The following is a 9307-nucleotide window of genomic DNA, read 5'->3' as shown; positions in this document are numbered from 1 at the left end:
CAAGTATCAATTTTTCAAGAATTCATCAGTCGAATATGCAAGACCTCTAGTTGTAACCATATCCATCCTTTGTGAAGAACTCAGATCTGGGCCTTGCAGCTTGGAGGGATCCATAAATATTTTTCAGGAAGAATAATGTTATGAAATAGGTACCTCTTGTATTCTTAGGTGTCCCCTATTTACAGATTCTAGCTAATTTATGCAAATTAGATGAGAACATTTTGTGACTTGTGAGGGGGACTGTGCTGGCCTTACTGTCTAAGGCCATCACCAGGCTAAGCCAGAAGAAAGAACCAGATAATGACAGGCTGAACTTTGCCATCCTGCCATCTTCAATCTTCATTCCTCTAGTTTTTAACTTTGCCTCACGGGTCCCACAGCAAAAGTCTGCCCCTTCTTCTGGAAGATAGCCCTCCATCAATTAAATGACAATTTTTTGTTCCCCCTTTGTCCTCTCCTTATAGGCTGTACAATCCCAGTTCTTCTGACTGTTCCCCTTGCTGTTTCAACTGCTGACCTGGTCACTCCCCTCTAAACATACCCTCGTTCATCCTCATCCTTCTAGAAGTGTAGGGACCAGAATGGAATATACTGCTCAAGATGCAAAGAGGCAATGCAGAGTGGGAGGACCCATTGCCTCCCCTCCTCTGTTCACTGTGGCCTAAAGCCACACCTCAGTTTGGAGACAGTGTTGACATAGAGTGTCAGGAGTTTATAATCACCTGTTGGTTGTAGGTCTTTGAAGAGAACTTCTAGCTTTTTTGAGCCACGGATTTCCAATCAGAAAAGGCAGCCAACTTCATTTGTCAACCGGAAAATGAAAATTTATATCCACTGCACAATACACTAGACCCGCCAAAAAGGTTAAAATGACAGAGACTATACCAAGTAATGGGGAAGATAGATATAGAGAAGCCAGAATTTGCATATATTACTGGGGAGAGTAAATGGGTACAACCACTTTGGAAAGTTTGATAGCATCTACTGTAGCTGACCCAGTAACTCCATTATCAGGGATATACTCAAGAGAAACGAGTGCACAGGTCCACCAAAAGACATGTCCGAGAATATTCAGAGAAACACTGTTCATATTATCTCTAAATTGGAAACATCTCAAATGCCCACCAACAATAGGATGAATATAGTGATACGTGCATACTAGGGAACACTATAGCCATGTATTTGAATGCGTGAACTGGAAATGCAAGCCAGGGAATGAATGGATCTCACAGCAGATACTGAGCAAAAGAAATGAGACACAAAAGAGCACGTAGTATGTGATTTTATTTATATATAGTCAAAACCAGATAAAACCAGTCTCTGGTATTAGAAGTCAGAATAGTGGCTGAAGCATTTTCTGTGTGTCATCTGCCAAAAGGTAGAGTAGAGTAGGAATAGTGGCTAGGAGGGTGCAGGAAGGGGGCTGTCAGGGTACTAAAACTGTTCTGATCTTGACGTGGCTACTAGTTCCACGAGTATGCCCAGGTTGTTAAAACTTACTGAGTTGTCTGCTTACGATTACTTACTTTTCTATAAGAATGCTATACTTTAACAAAAAATTAAATGAAATACACCATAATAACAACAACAGTGACAAAACTAGGGCAGCTAAAACTTCTTCAAAACTGTCAGCAATTGAGGAGGGGGAAAAATCAGCTAGTACAAGTCCACGCAATTTTTTTTACTGTAAGAACGTTGGCCCACTCAGGGCTGGGTCTAAATGGACCATTTCTTTCTTACCAGGTTCCACCGCCAGCCCGGTCACTTTTGCACCTGCTCCGTGGGCTCAGGACCTCTCACACTCATGTCTGCTCTGCCTTTGAGGGTGGCACATTAGAAATGGGAAAGTGGAAATCCTACATGTTAAGCATTTTCTGTGTGTCAGACAAGAGATTTAGTTAATGTTTTTCATTGTATCTCTCCAATCACTCCATAAGAAAGGTGATTAATCTCTGCTTTACAGATGAGGAAAGTGATATATAGAAAGATTAAGGTATAGTAAGACTGACACCCATTCTCTTAATCAGCAGGCTTTTTGTCTCTAAGTGAGGTTACAACACAGTGTTTGGATTGATGTCACATTGACCTCACGTGGCTTCCACGTTGCTTTTGCCCACATATCTGCCTGACCCTTAATGCGTGTGCTGCCTCTCTGGTACTGGTATCCTACGTGTTCCTGACCTCCAAAAATAGCAAAACTTCAGACTCCAGGCCAGACAACCAGGATACCTGTATGCTTCCCGACAATTTACAGGATATATTTGGCATTGATAAGACCCAAGAGGCCAAGAAAGAACCAGATAAATAGAGGTCATACTCTAAAAGAAGGTCTAGGGATCCTACAGGAAGCTCCAAGTTTATTTATTTATTTATTTATTTATTTATTTATTTATTTTATTTATTTATTTGACAGAGAGAGAGGCAGCCAGCGAGAGAGGGAACACAGCAGGGGAATGGGAGAGGAAGAAGCAGGCTCATAGCGGATGAGCCTGATGCGTGGCTCGATCCCAGAACACCGGGATCACACCCTGAGCCAAAGGCAGACACTTAACGACTGAGCCACCCAGGCCCCCCAGGAAGCTCCAAATTTAAAACTGCAAGTTTCTGTGGGGTTTTCATCCTTCACGTCTGAATCCAGAGAGAAAGTTGACTGAGAGTTGACTAAAATATCTCAAAAAGATATTTTAAGAAAGGATGAGAGGATAAGGGGAAGAAGAAAGAAAGAAAGAAAGAAAGAAAGAAAGAAAGAAAGAAAGAAAGAAAAGAAAAGAAAAGAAAGAAGAAAAAAAAGAAAGAAAGAGGGAAGAAAAAGAAACGAAGAAAGAGGAAAGGAAGAAAGGAAAGGAAAGGAAAAAAGGAAAGTCAAGTTCCCAAGTGTTCCTGGTTTTGGCTTCTAGCTGCATGGTATTTCCGAGATTTCTTGTTCTTCTTAAAATCTGTTAGCAATCCCCAAATCTACAAACAGGCTTTAGAAGACGAGGGTAGGGAGAGTAGTGAGAAAGACTGTTTCAGAAGCAATCCCTCTGCGAGGAAAAGCCAAAACCTAAATTGGATACAGCTGAAAATATCTCAATCCTGTAAGATTAGTCTTGACACCAGCCCCGCAGCAGAAGCATTCTGTGTGTTAAAGGAATTACTTCAAAGTTTTTTCCTTTCTTATTGCCCACTCATTTTTCTGAAAAGCCCTCTTCTGAAGCCCTGTGTTTTATACTAATGCAAAGCCTTTTGGATTATTGTCCTAAATGGATTCCAACAGAAGACATTTTGCTGGGGACCATGATTAAAGAGGCTCCCTGGAATTTAGGCTGGCCTGAGCCAGGGAAAGTATCAATACTCCAGGAATACCCAGCCCCAGCCAACGACTTCTGGGTGACCACAGCAACACATACGCACACACAAACACCCACAACAGAACTGAACGGGCCCAATCAAATCACTGCTTTGCCCTCCAGGGAGCAGTCCTCAGTTCCTGTTTCACCTCTTTGGGTTTTTAATGGTCTAATACCCAATATCTTCCCACTTCCGCTTTGAAATTACTCCAAATTTCAGGGTCTTGCAGACAGTGATGATGTTTGCTGGGTCCTCTCCAAGCCAATGGAATAATCTACCCATTCTCATTCTCAAGAGTCTCCGTTCTCATCTCATCTCTGTTTGTACACCAGTTTTTCAGATTTATAAAATGGCAACAAACTGTAATGGGTTTGAATGGAAAATGAGGGAAGTAGAACTTCAATGGATCAGGATGTTTGCTCTTACTTCGAAGAAATTCTGGGTCATACTGGATGCCTTACACCCAGGTGGGCCTTCGGACATCAACAAATGAGGCGACAGTGTCTGGGGACCCAGTCAAACTCACAGCCTTCCATGGGGCTTAGTGCCCCAAAATTTAGTTCACTTCTTCCCTATACCAAAAAATCAGTTAAATTCACAAAATTACCCAGAGCTAATCTGAGCTCTCCTATCTGTTCCAGCCATCTATAGTTATTGTCCTCTGACGAGAGGCCTCTTCCTTGGGCACACTCTTCCTGAGAGTCGTATCATCTACCGGCATAATGGTCCATTTTCAAGAGAGGTATTTCATTTTAATAAAAATGTGTACCACCATATTTAATCAATCAGGCTGATTGACAATGGCAATAGCTGAGTCTTACAGCAGATGCTGCTGCTACCTCATTCTTATTCCAGTTTCATTTCTCAATCAAATCCATGTGTAAAAAACATAATGTGCTGCCAACACAATGTAATAAAACCTCAGCTGAAATGCACACCCGCACGACAGAAACGGATAACTCAAAGTATGGGAAAAGTTAACTTCAGAAAAATCACTTCTGACACCCGCGGATTCAAGTTTTATGGACAAGAGATGCATCGCCTCACTATAGCTAACATGAATGGGCCAAATTCATGGATCTGTCCCGAAACAGAAAATCATAATCTCTAAAGCAACCTTTGCAAAAAGCTGGCAGAAGAATCCTTTTTAAACAGACCAGAAATCAGCCTTAAAATGGGCCGAGTTTGTTTGAGATGCACCATTTGTGTCACGGAGCAATAAATTAGTACTGGAGCAGCTTTTTTTTTTTTTTTATGGTGGTGCAGACTGGTTAAAGATGATGTATCACTGGTTGTCACAGACTGAACCAGCAGTTTTCAAAGTTAATGATTCAGAGAGGAATAAAGGTAACCTAATTATAGCACTACCAGGGACAGAACCCAGTCACTGTACTCAAATTCCGAACTCCTCCAAATGTCAGACTGGGGGAATTGCATGTATTTCTGCAGGACTCTATTCTTACAAAACCCCAGTTAGGGAGCAGACACGGAGTGCCTGAAAGGGGAATGGGTCTGCCGTCCAGAGATTCATCAGTATACTGGGTTGCCTAGTGCTGGACCCCCCACCCCGCCCCTGCCAATTCATGTCTACCCAGAACCTCAATGTGTGACCTTATTTGGAAATAAGGTCTTTGCAGATATGATTAGTTAAGACAAGGTCAGACTGGATTAGGGTGGGCTTTATATCCAATGGCTGGTGCCCCAAAGAAGGCCAGGTGAAGACACAGATACAGACACCCAAAGGAAAAACAGACGTGTGAAGACAGAGGCAGCAATTACAGTGATCCAGGTATAAGCCAAGAATTTCCAAGGATATCCAGCAACCACTAGAAGCTAGGAAGAAGTGAAGACTTCATTACACAAGACAATGATGCCATCATTTGAACGATAATGTGGGAGTGAATTCCTCCAAGGAGTTCACTTATAATTGGGCACCATATGACCAAACAGTCCCTGTCATAACAGGATTTGGCATCACAGAATTCTTACAGTCACAGGTAATATTTAGCAATAAAATGCAGGAAGTCACCAGAAAAAAAAAAAGCAACACTTTTTTTTTTCTTTTTTTGACTAATTGGGAGATTTTCAAGGTGGCTATCAACACAGAAATTGTTCCTGCCCAAAGTTAGGGAAGTCTATCAAATCTTGCTGCGGCAGGCCCATGCACCAGAAGACTACTCTGGTCGGTTGCGGTAGGCAGTGGCCCTTATGGAATTTACTCAGCACTGCGCATGACTGATCGGAGCAATCACGGCGAGCGTTCTGGATCATGGCTGACTAACGCACTCTCAATACAGATCTCAAACAATTACAGTCAGGTGAGAAGCCTGTGCAGTAAGCGTATCAACCTTTACAGAAGGAGGTGACCAGCCCCTGTGGAGAGCCCTGGATCCATGCTGAATAAGGAAGAAAATTCAGGAGAGGCACACCAGGAATTACACAGGATCCCATGAGGCACAGAGGGCAGTTTACCTCAGGACCCCGATGTTAACATCTGCATCTAGTTACTGCATCCGAGTGTTTGTCTCAAGGTCACTGTTAGTTAACCATCTAGGGTTCGTCCACAGTATGGGTTTGATTCCTCTTAACTCAGTATCTCCCCTGGACTAATTTATGAAGTCCTCAGAAAAGAAGCCTTTTGGATGTTGTGAAAGAAAAACATCTGGCCCACAGTCCTAATGGGTAATGATAACCACAGTCAAGATACCCACAGCTCAAGTAAGGAGACCTTTTATAGAAGAAGTCGGCCTCAATGAGACCTTTTGCTGAGTTAGGGAGTAGGAATACAACCCCCTAGAAAAGAGAATGGATCCATAGTCCATGAGGAAAATCTACAAATCTGCAACCAATCCATACCCCTTCGTGATCAGATTTGCCCTTGGGTATCATCCTATGCCCCACATTTCAGGAACTAGACTAGTCTAACCATAGCCTTGGATCACCTAGGCATAGCTGGTGTGAGAAGACTGTCTCCACATCCCATTTGCCTAAACTTCTGGCAACCCCAAAGGGATGCCCACACCTCCAGAGGAGCAGCCCAAGAGACTTTGTCCTTGCTGAGCTTTGATAGGAAGGGAGAAGGTCTAATTCAGCAGCCAAAGAGATAAAAGCTAAAGCCAGAGGCTTAACCAACAGCTCAGGTTAGAACAGAACCAAGGTTCATAACCACACAGAAAAGGCCAGAACACTAGGCAAATTCCCTGAACGAACAGGACCAGGGTGCTTCCTACCTCTCACCTCCCTGCAAGAGGCTGGGCACAGGTACTCACTCTGCGTTCCCATTCAAGAGCACGCATGAGAAAGGTACCCTGCCACATACACACATTGGCTGGGGAGTCCGCCATTGCCTAGTGGGATTTTGTCAAATAAGGGCGAAGGGGAGAGACCTACGGACAGACTGCTGAGCTGGGACCCTGGAATCGAATCACCTAGTCTATCACCTTGGTCAGCTGGCTTAGCTTCCTCGTATATAAAAGAGAATACTTGTCCAAGTAAAACTGTGAGGTAGACGAACTCAGCACTGGGGTTTGACAGACCCAATTATGCACTTAAGCTCTGTCATTTCCTAGCTGAATATCTTGGAATTAAACAAAATTTCTGAGTTATAGTTTCCTCATCTGTAAAAATGGGGGTCATAACCCAACCGAATGAATCGTGCATATGAAGCTTCTGGCTTTACACAGTAGGCACTTATTAATGACAGCTGCCATTATTATCAGCCTCACAGTCATCATTGTCCTAAATAGCAGTGAAGACAATGCGTGGTGGGTGGTTATGAAGCAGCGAGTTTCATTTTGTACGTCAGTGTGAATGTCATCGTCTTTATATTGGGCGCCTTGGAAAAGTATACACTTCAAAAGCTTCTGCTATTGCTTACAAAAAAACCAAACAAACCCAAAAGGTCCTCCTCTTGGGGGTTTTTTAATTCATAATCCATGTATAACCCCCATTTGAGATCTGCCGTATCACATGGTTTTGACCACAAAAATAATGCATCATTCATTCTGATCTAAAAAATATATTCAAAGTAGCATTTCGCTATATTTTTAAAAATAAAATATGCCTTCAAACACTAAAGATTTCTCCCATTGAGGCAACAAAGAAAGAAAAGAAGGAAGGAAGGAAGGAAGGAAGGAAGGAAGGAAGGAAGGAAGGAAGTTAGGAAGGATAGATGGATGGAAGGAGCAGAGAATCCAAAGGGAAGTTCAAACCAGAACTTCCCAAAAATGTTCGTCCGTAAGTATCCTCAGAATAAAGGTGTAACTTTCGGGACACTTGTTTTAAAGGTCACCATTATTTAAACGTACACATTTATTTACATTCATTTAAAAAGTCAGTCTGTTTGCATTAATATTTATATCTCTAAGATAATGTATCGAAAATAGAATATACGAATGTGTAAATCATTCCATTTATTTTTGACTGAACATGCATATTATCCACTTCCTTATACTGTTTTTGAATTGGTGGTTTATTTTGTTTATTTACTTATTTATTTATTCTTAAAGTAGGCTCCATCCCACTATGGGGCTTGAACTCAGGGCCCTGAGATCAAGAGTCACATGCTGTACCAACTGAGCCAGTGGTTTAGTCAATCATTTGTTCATTCATTCATTTATGTGTTCAACAGATATTTACTGAAGACCTACTATGTCCCCTGCCGCACAACAGTGCCAGGTGAAAGCTCAGAACAAACAACTTCCGGCTGGGAAGAGTTCTTCATCCAAAATACCTGTTTGGGGTTTTAGTTTTTCTGGGTTTTTTTTTTTTCCTTCATAAAATGACTCTGAGAGAAGTTGTAAAGGCGTCATAGTCAAAGCCTTGAGGTGACACTGTCTGAGTGCACGCTGTGGACTGCCCACGTGGTACTTCAGAGGCTTCTATTTCAAGATGGTGAGCTGAGGCCAAGAATTTGCCTCCCCTCCTTCCCGAGATCCTTTCGAAATGATAGAAAGGAATTTTCTAATGATAAAATCAATAATAGTGAAGAGACTAGGAGGAGCGCCATCTCTGAAGAAGAAATTTTTGACAGATTTCAGGAAGACAAAACCCGTTTGGCAGAATGTTACTACGTCAAAAGATGAACCAGCGCAGAGGAATCTTTGGCCCAGAGCACATGAGGTGAGTGACGATGGAGGACAGCGAAGCAAGGGGTGCGTCTTACAGGCAGGACTCCAGGCTGCACCCCAGTCAAAAAAAATCAAGTTTTTCCCTCTGATGATATTAATTATTTTGTTTGGTGTGAGCATCGACACCCTAAAGTAAGGTTTCCTTGTTCAGGAACACCCCAGAGAGAAGCTTGCCAGTTGATATGACAAGCCCCCAGACGCAGAAACTGACAGCGTGCTATTCTTCATTCCCCAAAATGAGTTGACACTTAAATATGAACAAACATTTAAAGGGAAAAGATAAACAACACATCATAAAACAGCATTTCTATTTATTCATTCTTAAAAATTAATGGACAACTAAGAGACTTGACGGGAAAAATGGGAAAGCACACTATATAGAATTCAAGAAAACAGAGACTTGAAAAGACTTTATATCCAGAAGGGAAAACCAGGAAACCAGGATTTTTTTTCTTTAAATGAAAATGAGAGAACGGTGAATATTTCTGGGAAATTAAATTGCCCAAATTAAAAAAAAGAAACTAAAAAAGAATTTTTCTTTGAAGACGTTATTTTTAAGTCATCTCTACACCCCATCTGGGCCTCCAACTCACAACCCTGAGTTCAGGCGTTTCAGGCTTTACCAACTGAGCCAGGCAGGAGTCCCCAAAACTAAAACATTTCAATAGAAAGATTAGAAGATGTAACTGAGGAAAGTTCTATAACGTTGAGTGAAATGACAGAGGAAGGACGATAAGAGAATAAGAAAGAGACACGAAGGATAAATGCAGGGGGCTTAATAGCCAATTAAGAGAAGTTCAGAAAACAATAAGAAAGTAGGGAAGTGAATTATCAAAGAGACAACAAAA

Source organism: Ursus maritimus, unplaced genomic scaffold (assembly GCF_017311325.1).
Source record: "Ursus maritimus isolate PB19 unplaced genomic scaffold, ASM1731132v1 scaffold_1, whole genome shotgun sequence".
In the NCBI taxonomy this organism is placed as follows: Eukaryota; Metazoa; Chordata; class Mammalia; order Carnivora; family Ursidae; genus Ursus; species Ursus maritimus.
The sequence above is the reverse complement of the archived record's forward strand: the minus strand, read 5'-3'. Positions refer to the sequence as shown.